This window comes from Oryctolagus cuniculus, chromosome 6 (genome assembly GCF_051225735.1).
Source record: "Oryctolagus cuniculus isolate XC-2025 breed Fujian yellow rabbit chromosome 6, ASM5122573v1, whole genome shotgun sequence".
NCBI lineage: Eukaryota > Metazoa > Chordata > Mammalia > Lagomorpha > Leporidae > Oryctolagus > Oryctolagus cuniculus.
This window is the reverse complement of record NC_142872.1, coordinates 128,572,910-128,591,264: the sequence shown is the minus strand read 5'-3', so window position 1 is coordinate 128,591,264 and position 18,355 is coordinate 128,572,910. Positions and strand designations below refer to the sequence as shown.

Here is an 18,355-nt window from a genome sequence, read left to right as displayed (position 1 = left end):
ACTCCAGTGACAACTTGGACTGCAAAGGGGAAAGAGGTCAGCTGTCAGATAATAATCACACAAGGAAGAGCATGTCCCAGAAATTCCACCGCCATCCGTGGGGATCCTTCCAGGGCAGGGCTACTCAGTGTGGGGTCTGTGCGTCCATTCTGGGGTTGGAAGTGTTTGTGACCAGCTCACCCCCAAGACCGGCCCAGAGACAGAGAGCAGGCACTTAGGAGGTTACACTGCCGCTGGACGCTGCAATAACGAAACGCTGGAACTGGTATTCTGAGCACCTTCTTAAATTTAACTTTTATCATATTTTATTTTATTATTCATTTTATTGTATTTTTACACTAGTATTGGTCCATAATAGCTAAGAAAAACAACCAAAAGTGCCCTGTACTCCAGGAGCTCGGTTGGCGTTCACATGTGACTCCCCTTAGCCCTGAGAGAAGGAATTACTACCCCATTGTGCGGATGAAAAACTGGAGGCTCGGGGAGCTTCCGTGGTGAACGCCACAGGCAGGGATGGCGGAGCTGGTCTGCACAGCCCCGTTAGCTGAAGGCCAGGGGTCCTCTCAGAGCCCATCATGAGCCAGGGAGCAGCCCTCGGGGTGGCCGTGCAGCTGCAGCCGGATCCCAAGCTTCATGAGCTTGCCCTCGTCCTCAGAGCCAATCCCAGGTCATCACGCGGGACTGGCCCTCGTGCACGTGTCGAGCTAGGAGAACAGGTTCCAGGTGACAGTAGACAGTTTCCTGCAAAAGACGCAACTGAGGACGGCGCAAGACGGAGGGTGTGTGTCAGGGCAGGGGACAGGACTGCACGTGGCCCTGGCGCTTGGCTTCTCGAACAGAGGGAAGCAGGTCAGGACCACCAGGGCAGCCGCAGGGCACACCTCTCAAGGGGCCACTGCCCCTTTCCTGGCAGCCACAGTGATTTTTGCTCTGGGGGAGCTCACCCTGCGTTCCTTCTCTGAGCTTTGTCAGGGCCTGTGGCTGAGGCCTGGCCAGCCAGGGGACAGACTTTCCTGGCTGCAGGATTTTTTTTTAAGGAGGCACAAATGACCCAATCAGAACCAAGGAGACACAAGCAAGGTGGTGGTGCCGCTGCCCAGGGCTTAAACCCGGGGGGCAGTGAGCCTGGAGGTGGCGCAGCCAGCCTGGCACCCCAAGAGCAGCTGAGACTGGACCCAGCCCAGAGGAAGTGAAGAGCTGGGTGTGGCCCCGGTGATGGTGACGTCACATAGGAGCCTAGACCCAGGGTGAGGAGAAGCAATGAGTGACAGGCGATGTGGCTGTTATTTCCCTTTTGTGTTTACCCCAGTGGGGTTGGGTTTTCGGTCCTTTACAACCCAGGGTGTTCAGAGTGCCCCCCCCCAGCCTCCCACGCCCATCCGGTCACCCCACCTGACAGGCAAATGGTCACGCCGTCAACACAAGTGCTTGGATTTGGGAATCCGAGGGCTCTCGCATTCCTGCCTCCCAGGCTTCCGGCCATGGCACCCCTGAAAGCTGTGGCCTGACGGCCCAGCAGCCCAACCTCCCTTCAGGGGACACCCATCGTGCCCCGGGAGCCCCTCACAGGACACTCTCAGAGCCACCCCAAAGACTCAACCACATCCCCAGGGAGACAAGTACGGCATCTCTTACGCTCCAGGCAGGGACAGTGGGGCAGGGGGACTCCGGCCCAGACTCTCTCCCGGAGCTGCTCCCAGGGTCCCTGGGGGCCCTGTGAATCTGTGGAACTCCAGCAGTGCACAGAGCGAGGGCGGCCCCTCCCCCCACGCATGCCCCACAAGGCCAATCTCACCCCGCTGAAAACCTTTGCATGGGTCCCCATCGCCCCCAGGGCAGACCTCAGAGCGTGAACATGCCCCTGAGAACTGCTTTCCAGCCCCCCGCCCGGAGCCCCTTTCTCACCCTGGCCTCTGTCGCCGCTGCACGGGACCTCTTACAGTTTACCCAAGGCCTCCTCTATCTCCTGCAGCCGGATGTAGACGTGGCCATGCTGCTCCTTCTGCCTCCTCCTTCCCACGGGGCTCCCCTTCTTCTCTTGTACCTCCTGGGCTGGGGCCACCGCCCCTGCCATGTGTGCCCTCAGCCCCTCCCCCACTTGGTCTCTCTGGCTCCAAACTCTGATAAACCTGCCCCTTGGGTCATCTGGACTAGGAGGCCCCACAGCACCTTAAACCCACTCCCAGGTAGGGTCACCCTTTCCTGCCTGCCCAGGCCTGCGCTCCTCCTGGAATCCCTGTAACGCCGCAGTGCCTCGAGCCAGCAGACCAAGCCCAGAACCTGGGAGTCTCCTCCTCTCCGCCCCCAGGCCTGCCTCTGGCTCCTCTCCTGTAACCTGCTGCCACCAGGCACCTGGATTCCTGCAGCAGCCTCCTATCTGGCCCTCCTGCCGGGTGCCCTCCAACCTTCACACTACAGCCAGAGGTCAGTGCCAAAATGCTGGCTGATTCCAGTGCCCCCTTTAAAAAATATTTATTTTATTTATTTGAAAGAGTTACAAAGAGAAGTAGAGCCAGAGAGAGAGAGAGAGAGAGAGAGAGAGGTCTTCCATCCACTGGTTCACTCCTCACATGACCGCAACAGCCAGAGCCGAGCTGATCCGATCCGATGCCAGGAGCCAGGAGCTTCTTCTGGGTCTCCTACGCAGGTGCAGGAGCGCAAGGGCTTGGGCCATCTACTGCTTTCCCAGGCCATAGCAGAGACTGGATCTGAAGTGGAGCAGCCAGGACTCGAACCGGCACCCATATGGAATGCTGGCACTGCAGGCGGTGGCTTTAACCCACTATGCCACAGGCTCTCAGATGCTGCCTCCTGCAGGAAACCCATGGGTGCCCAGGGTGGGCCAGACCCCCTTCCGCGCGTTCTCTGCTCTGCCTGGCTGCGGGCGGCACGTGAGCTGCTCGTCACCTTGTCCATCTCTCAGTTTAAAGAGGCCATTGCTGTTTCCTGCTTCTGCTTCACAGAAGAAGGCGCCACACAAAGGACTTGATAACTGAATGAGCGAATGGATCATCCAAACTGTGTGGCCACCTGAGGGTGCTGTGGGCAGAGGGGGCTTGGGGACCCCTGCTCCTCAGGCGACAGGACTCGGGCAGTCTTGGGCGGGGAGGACTGGGGCGGATGCAGGCAACAGCTAGGGCGAGCAGTCGACAGCAGGAGGCCGTGGCCCTTGGAGGGAGTCAGAAGGTGAAGTGCATCCCAGAGTGTGGGCAGAGGGAAACTGAGGCACAAATGGGTAGCTCAGCTCAGGCTCCCATGGTGGCTCATAAAGCAGGGGTTTCGTTCTTGCACATGAGCTCCAGGCAGCACCATCTCCATAGCAAAATAAAACTGAATTTTAAAAAGCCCTGGAAATTGGGCACAAGCCCAGAGCAGGCTCCTCCGGGAAGCTCCATGGTTGTCATAGTTCTCTGACCAGGAACCAGATGGGTCTGGTAGTCGATTTGCATCGCTACAACAGATGCCTGAGAGGAGCTCCTTGGGGCGGGAGAAGGTTTATTTCAGTTCCCAGTTTTGGAGGTTCACAGTCCAAGGTCAGCCAGCTGGATGAGGGTGGAGCGTGTGCTACACAGGGCGAGAGAGGAGCATGCTTCTCCTCGACCTACGCACTTTTCCTGGGAAAGCTGTCAATCTCATCGCCCTGAGCCTAATTCAACCTAACCACTTTCCAAGGCTCCATCTTCAGACGCCATGATTGGCTTGAGTTCCATCCTTAATCCATTACCATCAGTCTCTGGGAGTCCAGCCTTTAATGCGTGGGACCTTGCCCCCCCCCCCCTCCATCCTCCCACACCGAGCCATGGTCAAAACCATAACAGGTCCCCAAGTCCGGTTGAACAGATCTGCCCAGGAGCTAAGAGCCTTGGTGGCTGGCTCCCTACGTTTGCATGTTGGGGGCCCAAGGGGCCTGGTGTCCACTTGCCCCCTCCCCGAGTCCTAACCCACTCCTGCCGCGCCCCTCTTCCCACCACCTACACTCAGAGCTCCAGGGCAGCGTTCAGGGACACCAAGCACTCGCTTGCTTTCTGCTGACAGCCGAGAGCCCACATGCTCTCATTTCGTCACACCACCAGCAGACACTGCGGGAACCGAGACCCTCGTAAGGGAGGAGGAGGGGTGGCTCATCTCTCCGCCACGCCCACAAGGGGTGGGGTCTCTATCCCCAGTGCCAGCTCTGCCTGCTGCCCCACGCTGCTCGCTGCTTTCCCTAGCTCTAACCTTTGCCAGAAGTTGGGGACATGCAACCAAGTCTGGGACTGTCCCTGCCTGCCTCCGGCTCTTGGAAATCCACAGCCCCAGTTCTAGGGCCCCTGCCAGGACACAGCTCCTGCCCAGCAGGTCCTGGCCCTGTCTCTCGTGCGCTGGGCACGAGGAGCTGCACCCAGGATTTGAGACTTTGATCAGTTCTCTCTTCTTGTGACCCAGAGATAACGGCGAGGATGGCAGGGCCGGCTGTCCCTGGCGGAAGCGGGGTTGAGGTTGAGGCCACCAGCTCTGACTTGGTCGTTGCTCTCCGGCTTCCCACGGCTGCGGTGCCTCCCTCTCCACTTCGTGGGAACAGAGAGCAGTTTTCCCGGAGCTCGCCCTTTTCTGCCCGGGTTACACCTTGACCCAGCGCAGGGCAGCCGGTACCCGAGGACTCCCTAGAGCGAGCGCTAGACCTCCTCTTTCTCAGGAGGGGAAAAAGTAGCTCATGCATTCCTGCTCAGCTCCGGGCCTGGCCAGGAACAGCGGTTTGGACTCTTACTAGGCCACCGCCTGTGTGACCTTGGGCAGATGACTCAATTCTCTGGGCCTTCAGGCAGTAGAGGCTAACTCAGCGGCCCAGGTACCGATGTGGAGGGTCCCCCACCCCCCCGTGGGAAGCAGCGGCCTGCAGTCCTGAGTTAGTGGGTGCCCTGTTGCAGTCACCACTGACTTCCTCCGCTGCGCACTCCTGGCCCCGGTCCAGCTGGCTCTCGCCTTGCCCTCTCTCCGTTCCCTTTTTAAGGGCATTTCTGCTGCTCCTGGCTGCACAGCGACTCCAGATCTGCAGGGGCTGAGAGCCTGCCAGCATCGCAACACCCAGGGCCTCGCTAACATTCCTGCTCCCAGCGATCAGGGATCCGCCGGCCCTGGGTGTGGCGGGGCCGGAGGGAGGGGAGGGGCGGGGCGGGGCGGGCCGCAGCAGTCACGAGGTCGGACGGGAGGAGGCCCGGGTGCAGGCGGAGAACAGGAAACAGGTGGCCGTGGCTCCGCCCCGCCGGGGTGGGGCATGGGGCGTGGGGCAGCCCTGGGCCTGGTGGAGTGGTAGGGGCTGCAGGGGCGCTCACTACAGACCACCGGGGCTGGGTAGTCCAGAGGCTCCCAGTTGGGTTTCAGGAGGAGCTGGGGTAAGGCAGGGTGTTCATTCCCCGTCTCTTTAACAGCTGGGCCTTGCTAGGGCAGCAGTGGGCTCTGGCCTGCAGGGTTATTTGGGAACACAATTCCACCCACCCCCCCATCCTGTGTTTCTCCCATCCGCAAAGACAGATGCTGTAAATAGGGCCGGCCACAACTCAGGGGCTTTCTGAAACCACGCGGGGAAACCCGCACGCTGCTTTCCACCAGGGTCCACCTGAGAGCTAGCATTTTCTTTCATGATAACTGCAGGCCACACCCCGGGAGCACCGTGATGCTGCCTCCAACAGCAATCAGATATTTCTTATCACATCCGCCATTGCAGCTATTGTGAAATACCGCTTCTGGTCACTATTACTTTTTAAAAAAAGATTTATTTATTTATTTGAGAGGCAGCGTTACTAATAGAGAGACAGAGAGAGAGGTCTTCCAATCCCCTGGTTCACTCCCCAGATGGCTCCCACGGCCGGAGCTGGGCTGATCCGAAGCCAGGAGCCAGGAGCTTCCTCCGGGTCTCCCACATGGTGCAGGGACCCAGGCACTTGGGTCATGTTCTTCTGATTTCCCAGGCCACAGCAGAGAGCCGGATCAGAAGAGGAGCAACCGGGACTGGAACCAGTGCCCATATGGGGTGCCGGCACTGCAGGCGGCGGCTTTACCAGCTATGCCACAGCGCTGACCCCTATTTGATCTTTATAAAAGATTTATTTATTTTAAAGGCAGAGTGAGAGAGCAAGAGAGAGAGAGAGATCTTTCATCTGCTGGTTCACACCCCGAATGTCTGCAGCAGCCAGGGCTGGGCCAGAGCCAGCAGCCAGGAGCTCCATCTGTCTTCCACGTGGATGGCAGGGACCCAAGTTCCGGGCCATCGTCTCCTGCCTCCCAGAGCATTAGCAGGAAGTGCAGAGTAGCCGGGCCTCGAACCAGGTATTCCTACGGGGAGGTGGCTATCCCAAGCACAGGCTTAACCCTCAGCACCACAACTGTGACTTTCAATGCAGAGTCGTCATTAGAGCCATCGCTAGACTGTTCTCTCATGTATTTATAAGAAAACACACATTTTAATTATTGGCTGTCACTCTTTAACATTTGGTAATGTTTCACCATAGCTGTTGCCTTTGTAACCTTACTATTTCACTCCATGAGTGCAGCTCAGAATTCTGAGAGGGACCGCTGGCTTCACGGACAGCCGAGGGGGTCCAAGGCGTGAAATCAGCTGTGGCTGGGCCACCGGCATTCCAGGGAGGGGGCACGGTATCGGAGCAGGGCAACAGAGTCCTGTTATGCAAGGGACGTGGGCCCTCGCTTTTGTCACCTACACTGCCAGAGCTCAGCTAAGACCCAGTCACAAGGGAGGCTGGGAACTCTGGCCTTGATCTGGGCGGGAACCTGCCCAACAAGGCTCCCTTGTGACGGAAGAAGGGGAGAAAAGATGGGGGCGCCACCGAGCAGTCTGCCACAACGTTTGACACGGGCAGCCCATCCACCTCACCCTCTTTCCGCTGTTCCTCCCACTGTGCTTTGAGCCACACCTCTTGCCTGGCTTGGAACCCATGGCACAGCTCCTAGTGGACCTCTTTCTCCATCCTCAACTCCGCAGCTCCCTCTCTCCTCATGTCAGGGTCCAGGGCTTCCCGCTGGCTGCCCCGTCTCACTGTGCCGTAGATCCCAAGCCCCATCGCAACCTCAGGGCTGTCACCACAGTCCACTCTGGTCTCTCTTCTGCATGGCCCATGCCCTCGCCACTGACTGGCCCCCAGGAGCATGCGGACCTACTGGGATTTCCCCACTATCTAAACCCTTCACTCGACCTCACTTCACCGGCCGCTCCCATGCCCTTTCTCCCTGTGCACCTGCAGCGAAGCTGCGAAAGAGCTGCCCTCGCTGGCTCGCTTGCTTGCTGCCTCAGTTTCACTCCCTCTGCTGCCCTCTTAGACCCACTCCCATCAGCCTCCCTCCAGCACCGCCCTGCAGCAGCTTCCACCACCAAGGCCACCTAAGCCCCCTCTCTCGTCTACACCACCCCAGCGGCTGCACTGGACCGGGTCATCACTTCCTCCTCCACCTCCAGACACTGGCTTCGGCTGATTCCCGGACACCACGCTCCCTGGTCCCTGCTGGCCTTGGCTGCTCCGCCTCAGCATCATCTCCCTGGCCCCTGGGCCCTGGCAGTCCTTGGAGAGGGGCAGGGGTCAGCCCTGGGAGCGCCTCTCAGTCTGCATCCTTGGAGGTGATCTCATCTAGTCCGCGGCCTTGAATGCCAGCCACACGTGGGTGACTCCAGTGTCACTTCTCTAGCCTGAGTCTCTCCCCCGAAGCCCAGGCTCATGAGCCCGGCTGCCCACTTGACTACAAGAAACCTCTTATGCTCAATAGGTCCAAACTCAAAATCCTGATCTCGCCCCCAGAAGCCACTCCTCCCCTGGGCATTCCCATCTTTCCACGTAGGCAGGAACCTGAGCCATTCTTCCCCTTGTGCCCCTCTTCCCATCAAAGTCCCGTTGCAATGGAGAACTTCCCAGCCCTCCACAGCCACCAACACCATCCCCATCGCAACCACCTCCTGCCTGGCTTCCGGCAATTTGTGCAGAGGCGTCTACTGGTCACCCAGATTCCATGCTTGCCCTCCATAGCTTATTCTGACTTGGCAGACAGAGGTGTTTTTTTTTGTTGTTGTTGTTTTTTTTTTTTATGAAAGGTGGATTGGCTCACTCTGCTCACCACTCTCCAAAGGCTGAGTTCCCACCTCTCCCCTCTCTGCACCATGGCCCCCAGAGCCTGTGGCGACTGCCCCTGCCACCTGGCCATCCCCCCTCTCCTCATTCATCGTAGGCCTTCTTGCTGTTCCTTCCACTCATCAGACAGGCACCTGCCCCTGGGCCTTTGCACTGGTGGTTCCTTCCGCCTTGAAGGCCATTCCCTGGGGTGTGAATAGCTCACTCTCTCACCTTGTACAGGACTTGGCTCAAATCCCACCTTCTCCACAAGACCCACTTCACCCAGCAGACCTGGTCCTCCTTGGCTGCTTTGTTTCTGTCCACAGCTCTGAAGGCCATCGGTCAGCCGTCACACTGTTGTGGCTGACTTCCTTCCAGTAGTGGGCAGGCTTCTTGGGACCCTGTGTTGGGTCATTTCTGGTTCTCACCATGCGTCCATCAAAGACAGGGCACACCGACAATGGTGGCCCCATAAGACTATAATGGATCTGAAGAATTCCTATCATCTAGAGACGCACGGATGTCATAACATCATCACGCGAGCCTCGCTCTTGTGGGGTTGTGATGCCCGTGTGAACAAAGCTACCACACTGCTGGTCGGATGAGAAAAGTGCCGCACACATGGTAATTCACAAGACACAGCACTTGATGATAACAAGCAACTGTGTTTCCTGTTTATGTGTTTACTACATTCTGCCTTTTGTCTGTGCTCCCAGGGTGCTGTGCTGTACCAGCTAGGGCTATATCTTGATAATATCAAGTGGCCACACTAAGGGACTGTCCTGTGCCATCCAGGTTTGTGTACATGCACACTGGGATGGTCCTACTACACCAAAACTGCCCAATGATCCATTTCTCAGAACGTGTCCCTGTGGTTAAGCAACGCACCACTGTGCCTAGAGGGGTACCCGATAAGTAGGTGTTGGATGTGTGAGCCAACCCTTCTCTCCTGCTGTCCCCTTCGGGTCCTAGAGGAAGGGCATTCTTTTTTCCCTGCCCCTCTGCACTCTGGAAACTTTCTGCAGAACATTAGGCTGAGTCTGGGAACTCTCGAATAGGAGCAGGAACAGGTGCACTGGTGGGGACCAAGGGCAAAGAGGAGGGAGAGTGGCGTGCATGTGTCCGTTTCCCAGGCATTTATTTACCTGAAAGGGAGAAAGGCAGAGACACAGGGAGAACTTCCATTTGCTGATTCACTCTCCCAAGGCCCACAGCAGCCAGAGCTGGGCCAGGCCTAAGCCAGGAGCCAGGAATTCAGTCTGGGTTTCCCATAGCAGTGGCAGGATCCCAAGTACTTGAGTCATCACTTGCTTCCCTCCTAGCAGGAAGCTGGAATGGGAGGTGGAGCCAGGAGCCCACCGCAGGCCCTCTGCTAGGGGATGCTGGCATCTAACCTGCATCCTGACTGCCCCCCTGCCCCCGCCCCGCCCCACCATGTGCACTTACTGAGCGCCTTGTATGGGCCACCCACATGCACCTGCCTCTGGGCCTGAGAGGCACTGGCAGCAAGGCAGAGACTGCCACGCAGCCCTAGGGAAGCTGTGAACTGGACGTGTGAGCTGAGGACGGCTCCACTACCCCAGGGCTGGCAGGAAATGCCAGTGTGGTGCAGATGCCACGAGCATGATCTGGGGCAAGTAACTTGTTATCTCTGGTCTCATTCTCCACAGCTGTAAAATGGGGACAAGCTAACCAGTGCCTTGGGCCACACACACACACACACACGCACGCACACACACAAGAAAGCCGGTTAAATTGTACAAGTATCAGGCCCTACAAAACCCAAGTCAGCTGTGACATAGACCCTAGCACCAAGTGACCACTTAATTTTGCGTGACATGTGAAGCAGGTCCCCCAGAGAGCTGCCACAGTGCCACGGAGCTGGGTCTTCATGGACAAGCAGAGGCCTGCAGGTTCCCCGGGCCCCGGGATCACAGCTCCTCCCGGGGTTTGCAGGGAGGGCTCCACGGGCTCATCAGAGACTGCAGCCAAGGCTGCTGGTCGGAGAAGAACCCACGTCTGTCCAGCCCTGGCAAGGCGCTGCTCTGAACGCCTCTCCTGTATTCATGGATCAGCGCCACCGAGCCGCACGCAGGCAGAGCTGCCATCTGCCCCTAGTGTGTGTGACTTTTGGAAGCTCCATTTCCTGACAACGGCCCCTCTGTGCTTCCAGAGGGCTTGTTCCCCGGCGGCCTCTGCTTCCCCGGGGCCCCAATTCATATTCTCCCGCACAGGAGGGAGGCTGGGGGCTCCTCGATATGAGTCCCTGGCCTCCAGCACTCAAGGCAGGGGGAAGCAATAACCAGGAAATACAGGCAAAACTCCCATGGAGCCATGGGCTAGCACTCTCCCCACCCCACCCCTGCCTTTTTTTTTTTTTTTTAATAAAGGCTCTGATGTAACATGTGGTGGCAAGAGTCTCCTCCAGGTTCACGTCCCAGCTCCCATAACAACCCAGGCCCAGAGAGCCTAACCTTGAGCAGCTCAAAGCACCAGTCTGCACACCCTGAAAAGGAGAGTGAAGCCCCAGAGGTTGGATGGAACACAGCCTGTACACGGCGGCGAAAGCAGCCAGCATCCCCCAGGGCTGCAGTGTCCCCTCCCCTCCCCCCCCTTTAAGATTTGTTTGAAAGGCAGCGTGACAGAGAGTAAAGAGATCTTCCATCTACTGGTTCACTCCTCAAATGTCTGCAACAGCCAGGGTTGGGACAGGCTGAAGCCAGGAGCCTGAACTCCATTGTGGTCTCCTATGTGGGTGGCAGGGGCACAAGCTCACGTCCTCACTGCTTTCCCAGGATCAGAAGCACAGCGGCAGGACAGCTTCTTCTCTGCCATCTGCACAGCCAGACCTCAGCACTGTCGGGAGAAACCGGAGGTCACGCCCAGTCGCCCTGGAACCCTCCACAGTGGTGACTGTTTGAACAAGTCACACAGGGCTCTATGCTCTGGCTTTGGGCATACAGCTGACATTGTTCAATATGTCCTATACCCTAACTCCACAGGAACCCCTGTGAGTGGAGCAGAGAACAAAAGGAAACCAGAAAGAACCAGGACTCCTTGCTGGTGGACAGCGTCCTGCAGCGGACAACGTACCCTCGACCCAGCAGCCCCTTTTGTCGCTGACTCTACTCTGCTTAAGAGAGAGTCCTGATTACTCAAGAACTGAGACTGAGTTCGGGGTTTGTGGCCGGGCACCCAGCTCCCGCTGTGGGACAGTGCGCGGGAAGCCGTTCCCTCTGGGGGAAGGCAGAACCCATGAGGTGGCACAGACAATTGCTAGGTTTGCTGTGGTGGTTGACTGCGGGTGGGGTCGTCGCCTGCCGCGTGTCTAGACTGGAGCCCTGGGTCAAAGACGTCCCATCAGGCTCCCCTGGAAGACCGCAGGCCTGCAGGGGGGTGTCCAGCCCCACCGAGGACCCCTCCCGCAGGTGGCCCCAAGTCCAGGTCTCCAGGTCGCAACTGGGTTACCTTGGACTCTCAAAGGCCGCTTTCAAATGGGACTGTTTTGCTAACACCTAACAGAAGGGACCTAAGCGCTGGCATTTCTGGCGTGTCTTAAAGATGGGAGGGGAGCAGCCTGGGCTTCCTGGAGCCGGCAGTGCAGCCCCCAAGGAAGGTGCGCTTTTGGCTATTGCTTCAAAGCAGACGTTCTTAACGTTTTCAGAGTCTGGGACAGCAGTGGGGGAGGGGTCCAAGAACTTGGATGGGTGACAGTGACCTTGCTATTTTCACCAACCCGGACCGAAAACGGCTCGGCTGGCTGGCTCACTCCCTTCCCAGCCTAAGCAGCTGTCCTCGCACGCAGTGCGTGTTCGTCATCCCTTTGAAATCACGGCCCCTTTGCCAGAGCTTGCTCTTTCATGCATCTGAGAAAGGAACTGGTAGATTAGAAATGCGGTTTTAAAAATACATTTTGGGAACCGTTTTTCAATGGAACTGGTTCCGCTGGTAATCCAGAGTATTTTAATTTACGCCTTTGTTCGGAGAAAAGGTCCCGAGGCGCCACCCAAGCACAAAGATGCAGCTCCGGCTTCACTCGCGGGGGTCAGAGGCTGCGGGGAAAGCCGGGCAGGAAAGGCGCTACCCCCAGCCCCACCCACGTCCTCCCAGGGCGGCTTCGTCCAGAGCGCCGGCCCCGGGAGAGCCGGGAGCCTGGGCGGAGGCTGGGCTGCAGCTCCGCTCCTCCCCCCAAGGCGACCCCGGCGGGCGGAGGGCACCCGGGGGAGCCGGCTCGGCTCGCGGGCGTCGCCAGGATGCGGCGCCGCCTCCCCGAGCCTCCTGCCGGCGGCGCTGAGCGCTGACTCATCCCCCGCTCTGCCGGCCAGCCCGTGCACGCCCACGACGGGCCCTCTTTCCTCACTCCCCGCTGCTTCCCCCCCAGGCGCTCCCCAGGCGCCTGCAAACCCACGCGCATCTCCCCGAAGCCCCAGCACCCACCCTCGTTCCCTGCCAGATCCGGAAATGTGCAGGCTTCCCGCGTTTCCTCCCGAATGCACCGAGCGCCCACTCGGCCTTCGGCGCCCAGGCCGTGGCTCCCGGCGGCGCCCCCGCGGAGGGGCAGCTCAACCCGGCCGCCCGGGCGGGACAGGTGGCCCTGGGCCGCCCACCTTCGGCCCCACCCTGTGGCCGCGCACCTGCCTCCCGGCGCGCGGCTGGCCACGCCTCCTGCCTGGGTCTCCATGACACTGCACTTTCCCACGTCTTCCTCGCCTCCTCCCGGTTTCTGACAGCTCGCTTCCGCGCTGGCATCGCCCGCTCTCAGCTCCTCGCCGTGGGTGTGCCCGCGGCGCTGCCCTTGGCTTTCTCTTCCTGTCAGCTGTGCTCCCCGCTCCCCACCCCCCACCCCCACTCCCGCCCCCGCTCCCGCACCGCCAGGGGAGCCGGAACCTCGGCCCTCCTCCCAGCCCATAAATCTGAAATCACAGGACTTTTTTTGGTCTGCTGAGGCCTGGAGGCATTCGTGCGAAAAGGGGTGGGGGTCTGAGCTTGCCTGGGCCAAAGTTCAGATCCTGCCTGTGTGGCTGTGACCCTGGGCAAGTTCCTTTATTTGTTTAGCCATCTGTTTAGCAAAGCTTTGTGGATCCCCTGCTCTGCCGTGCAGTCTCTGAGGATGGGCTAGTCCTGGCAGCCATCAGACAACTGGCCAAACAGATGCTACACTGTGGCCTGGCCGTGACAAGCCGTGCGAGGGAAGCCACGGTCTTATCAGGGAGGTCAGGGACAGCTTCCTCGGGGGAGGTGACCCGCCGGCTCAGATCTGAAGGGCGGGCAGAGTTGTGGAATGTGACAGCGGCATCACCCCCCCCCACCCCCCCACCCCAGAGAAGGCCAGTCCTTCCTGATCCCAGACTGCCAGTGCCTTACCTTACATGGCAACAAAGAAGTGGTGAGTAGGGGCCCTGGGAGGAGAGGTTGCCCTGGATACTGTGGCTGGGCCCTGTGGGGTCCTGAGGGTCCTTCTGAGGAGGTCAGAGGGTCAGGGAGGCGTGAGGCTGCTGCTGGAACTGGCCCCAAGCCGAGGAAGTACCCAGAAGCGGCACAAGACAAGGGAATGGATCCTCCCCTAGAGCCCCCAGGAGGGGTGCGACCACTCCTGACTCCCAGGAGCATAAGACAAACATTTATGCTTCCTTACCCTCTATGCTGCTGTGGTGGCATCCCATATGAGTCCCAGCTGCTCCGCATCCCATCAAGCTCCCTGCTAATGCCCCCAGGGAAGGCAGCAGAGGATGGCCCAAGTCCTCAGGCCCCTGAGCCCACGTGGGAGATGTGGAGGAGGCTCCAGACTCCTGGCTTCAGCCTGGCCCAATCCCAGCTATTGCAGCCATCTGGAGAGTGAACCAGCAGATGGAAGACCTCTCTTTCTCTCTCTGTACCTCTGCCTTTCAAATAAATAAATCTAAAAAAAAAAAAAAAAAAGTTGGTGTGATTTATTCCAGAGGCCACAGGGAAGTATCCACTAGGAGAAGCATGGGAAACGTGCCAAGGCCGGGGACCAGAACTGGGTCTGTGAATTACAGAGACGGTGCAGGGGCCTGCATGGCGGCTCAGCGGGGTGAGCTGCAGCATCGAGCTGGTGTCCCATATTGGAGCGCCTGGCTTGAGTTCCGGCTGCTCCACGCTTCCCATCCAGCTCCCTGCTCATGTGCCTGGTGAGGCAGTGGAAGATGACCCAAGTACTTGGCCCCTGCACCCATATGGAAGACCAGGTGTTAGGAAACTGGCGCAGTTGTAGCCAGGTGGCACCATGGCCCAGCTACCTGAGCCAGGCTCCACCCCCATCCTAATGGGATTGGCTGCTCCTGCTTCCCTGCCCGCCCTCAGGCAAAGTTTTAAAAGGGCCTGTTCCTGCACACGTGCTCTCTTGGCCCCTTCTCTCCTGCTCTCTCTCGGTTCCTCTCTCTAGCCTCCTCCTCTGGGCTCTTGGCTCTGCTCTCCTCTCTTCTCTTCTCTGCTCTCTCTTCTCTCCTCGTTAGCTCTTCTCTCTGTCTCTCTCTCTTACAGTCTCCCTCTCTTTTCCTTCGCTGCCCCCACTCCGGTCTGTTGGGTGTTCCCCAATAAACCCTTTCCCTTACTCCGGTGTCCGGTGTGCTTTGCGACAGCTAACATTAAGATATAACACCAGGATTGTGTTCTGGGCTCCTGGTTCAGCCTGGGCCAGACCTGGCTGCTGTGGCCATTAAAAGAGTGAACCAGCACATGAAAGAGCTCCCTGTATCTCTCTCTATTGCCCTACCTTCTAAGTAAATAAATAAAGAATCCTTTAAAAAATATAGGGGTGGCTGGAGTGCGTGTGTGTATGTGTGTGTATATATATGGGGGTAGTGATGAGGCTGGACACGTGCGTGATCACCAGACCATGGGGAGTAACTGCAGTTTTTTTATTTTTATTTATTTTTTTTGACAGGCAGAGTGGACAGTGAGAGAGAGATACAGAGAGAAAGATCTTCCTCTTGCCGTTGGTTCACCTTCCAATGGCCGCCGCGGCCGGCATGCTGCGCCGATCCGAAGGCAGAGCCAGGTGCTTCTCCTGGTCTCCCATGGGGTGCAGGGCCCAAGCACTTGGGCCATCCTCCACTGCACTCCCTGGCCACAGCAGAGAGCTGGCCTGGAAGAGGGGCAACCGGGACAGAATCCGGTGCCCCGACCAGGACTAGAACCCGGTGTGCCGGCGCCGCTAGGTGGAGGATTAGCCTATTGAACCGCGGTGCCAGCCAGTAACTGCGGTTTTATTCCATGGAGGGAATCCCATCAGCAGGTTGGAAGTAGCTTCTTATTTATTTATTTACACTATCAATCCCTCGTAGCTTCGGGTTCTTCCTAAGAAAGAGGATGACTTCACAGGGTTGTTGAGAAAACTAAATGAGATGGTGTAATGAGCACAGCTCTTAGTAAGTGTTCGGTTAATGCCAAGCCCTGCTGTGATCCCATGGTTTTCCAACGGGGCTCCACAGAGCCCTGTTGGTTTTGTGAGGCTCCTCTGGGAGACAGCCAGGGGGCGGGGAGGCAGCCTTGCCCTCAGCCACAGCAGCTGAACTTGTATTTGTTAGCACGTTGGACTTGGTTTCCACTCAAGATCACCTTGGAATAAAAGATTCCGTGGCGCCCATGTAGTTTGGGAAGGCACAGCTCTTGCCTGCCTCTGCTTCACCGTGACCCAGGGTGAGCTGAGAGCCCCCTCCCCAGCCCAGGGCCCTGATCCTTTGTGGGCCCAGGGTCTGGGCCTTGGGCTCCCACTGGGGCTTCCTAGCACAGGGGCTCTCTCTCTCTTGGCAGCCGCAGGGATTCCTGTTGTTCAGTCAATGGCGTCTCCGGCTTTGTTTCTTATTGGTCTCCCTGCTGGGACCCAGGTCCACAGGCGCAGGAATGGCGGGTCCAGGGCTTGCCTCTGTGTCAGGCACGTGATAGCGGCAGGTGCACACTTGGCAAACGCTTTGTCCGTCCTGGGCTCTGTTCCACCTCGTCTGCTCGCATTCACACATTTCATAGGTAACCCTAAGTCACTGGCCAGCATTCGAGATGTGTGGAGTGAAGGGTTCTGCTTCCCTCATGCCCTGGCTGGGCGTCCTCACCTCCTAGAAGCACAGTGTCCCCATCTGTGCGGGGACACTGTGGGTGGTGAGGGGGAACCGAGCGATGTCGTCCATAGTTGCCTGGCTTCTTCCGGGTCTGGCCGCGGCAGGCACTCGGGGAAGGAGGCCATTCTATGACGTCACTGCACTCACTGGCTGCCAAGCGGCTGTGACTCCTCAGTCCTGTCTCTTCAGGGTCACTGCCACGGTCCCTGGCTGGGTAGATTCCTCCCCCTTCTTCTCCTCCTCCTCTCCTCCTCCCCCAGGTGCCTCTAGGCTGCCACTGCCTCCTTTCCTCCTGGGACCCCATGAAGGTTCCCACAGCCAATATCATCAAGTAGGACTCTGTGTGATCTCAGGGGCTCATGTAAACCCCAGTCCTGCGCACAGGCTCCTAGGCCACCCCTACATGGCCCAGCAGGATCCTCCACCAGGCCCGATTCTCTGGGAGCCAGACCCAGTCCCATGGGACGGCCCTTGATGAGCCGGCCTCTGCCTCCCTCCGGCGCCCGTACACACCCCATTGCTATGCACAGGCTATGTGTCTCCAGCTCCCTCACATCTGAAGAGGACACACTGCACATGTCAAGATCCCTGAGGACAAGGACTGGTCTTGGTCCCCTCCAACTTATAGGACTCTGGAGTGTGTCCCCCCACTGTCACCCCACCCCATCACCATTCCCACTGCCAGTGCCTCCGCTAAGTGTCGCGGTCTGACTCCAGCCTCGTCCCCTTCTGCCTGCCATGTCTCAGCTGGAGGCTCGGAAAACACTCCCTTTCTGGAACTCCTGGGTGCCCACCAGGGGAGCCCTTTAAGAGCAGTTCCTGCACCCAGCTGACACACAGGGGCTTGAATGTACCACACCGGCGCTCCAGATGCCTAAAATGTTCTCCTGTTTGCCCGCTCCTCTCTCCTTCTGCTCTCGCTGGATCTCAGCTGAGTTGCACCTGCCTAGACAGGCTGCTCCGACTACCTATAGCCTCCGCTGAGACCCCCACCTCTGTGAACCTCCAGTAACCCCCATGCTCCCTGCTTTGTCTTCATTGCCTGCTTCTCCATCCCATCCTCACTTGCCCTTGACAGTGGGCCTGTGTCTCCACCCCGGGGGCGCCGAGCCCGGCGCCTGGCGTGTAGTAGACACTCAGCAAACACCAGCTCACTTGAAGCGGATTGCTCCAGAAGCTTGGTCTCCCCAGTCCTCTGCAAATCCTGCCTGCTCTCCCTGGTAGCAAAGACAGCGGCTAACAACCGTTGAGTGCTTGGTACGTGCCTGGCACCGTGTAGACTACGAGTGTCACCTGTGTTTCTTGTCACACCCACGCTCTGCAGCACCAGCTCCTGGTAGGGCTGCTCCGCCCTGTCCCCACATGAACCCAGACGTGTCCCACTTGGCCACAAACACACCTCACTCATCCTGCCTGCTCCTCTCACATGTGTGCTGATTATCTATGCTCAGATTGAGAGAAAAAGACTAGAAGGGAATGCCCCGGGAGGCAGTAATGAATTCTGGAAGGTTTGTCTTGTCTTTTTCTACACTCTGCTGTCTTCCAAAATTAAAAAAATATAATCATTTATCACTTTTCAAATAATAATTAAAGAAAGCTTTTGGCTGTGATAGATGCTAAAATACAAAATTAACAACACAACCTGTAGAAATGAAAAGGAAAAGAAACTGAACTCTAGGCTGTGTTGGGAGAAAGCGAAAGGCTTCCAAAGGGGAGAATGCTAGATTTTATGGCTCTTGAACAAACTAATCATAGATACAGCCAAGAATATACCATAAAACCAACTCTGTAGTAGCTGTAAATCTCCAACAATTATTTCAAGGAGTAAAATCATTTCCCAGGCCCTACAAAATGTACACCTCACGCTGCTGACACGAGGGCCTGCAGTGAACCGGCAAGTGTGCCAGATGTTAAAACACACACACAAGGGTGGGCTCCAGGCCCACTGGCTCGGAAGCTCAATAGGATGCCCACACATCCGAGTACACGCATTCAGTCCACACCTCCAGCCCCCAATCCAGCTTTATGTTAGTGTAGACCCTGGGAAACAGCTGTGATGGCTCAAGTAATTGGGCCCCTGATATGCGTGTGGGAGACTTGAATTGTGATCCTGACTCCCAGCTTCTGCCTCCGGGCCATCGTAGGCATTTGGGGAGTGAGCCAGCACTGTCTGTCTGTCTC

The 18,355-nt window shown here is 58.0% G+C and overlaps 2 long non-coding RNA genes across 3 annotated transcripts; one reads left to right on the top strand and one right to left on the bottom strand.

The window, feature by feature from the left end:
• Positions 1 to 288: 288 nt before the first annotated feature.
• LOC138849961 (uncharacterized) lies at positions 289 to 12,930 on the bottom strand. Of its 2 annotated transcripts, none has more exons than XR_016235852.1 (2): positions 12,731 to 12,873; positions 289 to 741 (listed from the first exon to the last, which is right to left on the bottom strand). It is a non-coding gene; the product is annotated as an uncharacterized LOC138849961 (long non-coding RNA). The 2 variants fall into 2 exon arrangements; XR_011389289.2 differs by lacking the exon at positions 289 to 741 and adding an exon at positions 10,746 to 10,952 and having other exon boundaries at positions 12,731 to 12,930.
• A 428-nt stretch (positions 12,931 to 13,358) lies between these two features.
• On the top strand, positions 13,359 to 14,015 carry LOC149126297 (uncharacterized). Its single transcript, XR_016235853.1, has 2 exons — positions 13,359 to 13,482; positions 13,811 to 14,015. It is a non-coding gene; the product is annotated as an uncharacterized LOC149126297 (long non-coding RNA).
• The last annotated feature ends 4,340 nt before the right edge of the window (positions 14,016 to 18,355 follow it).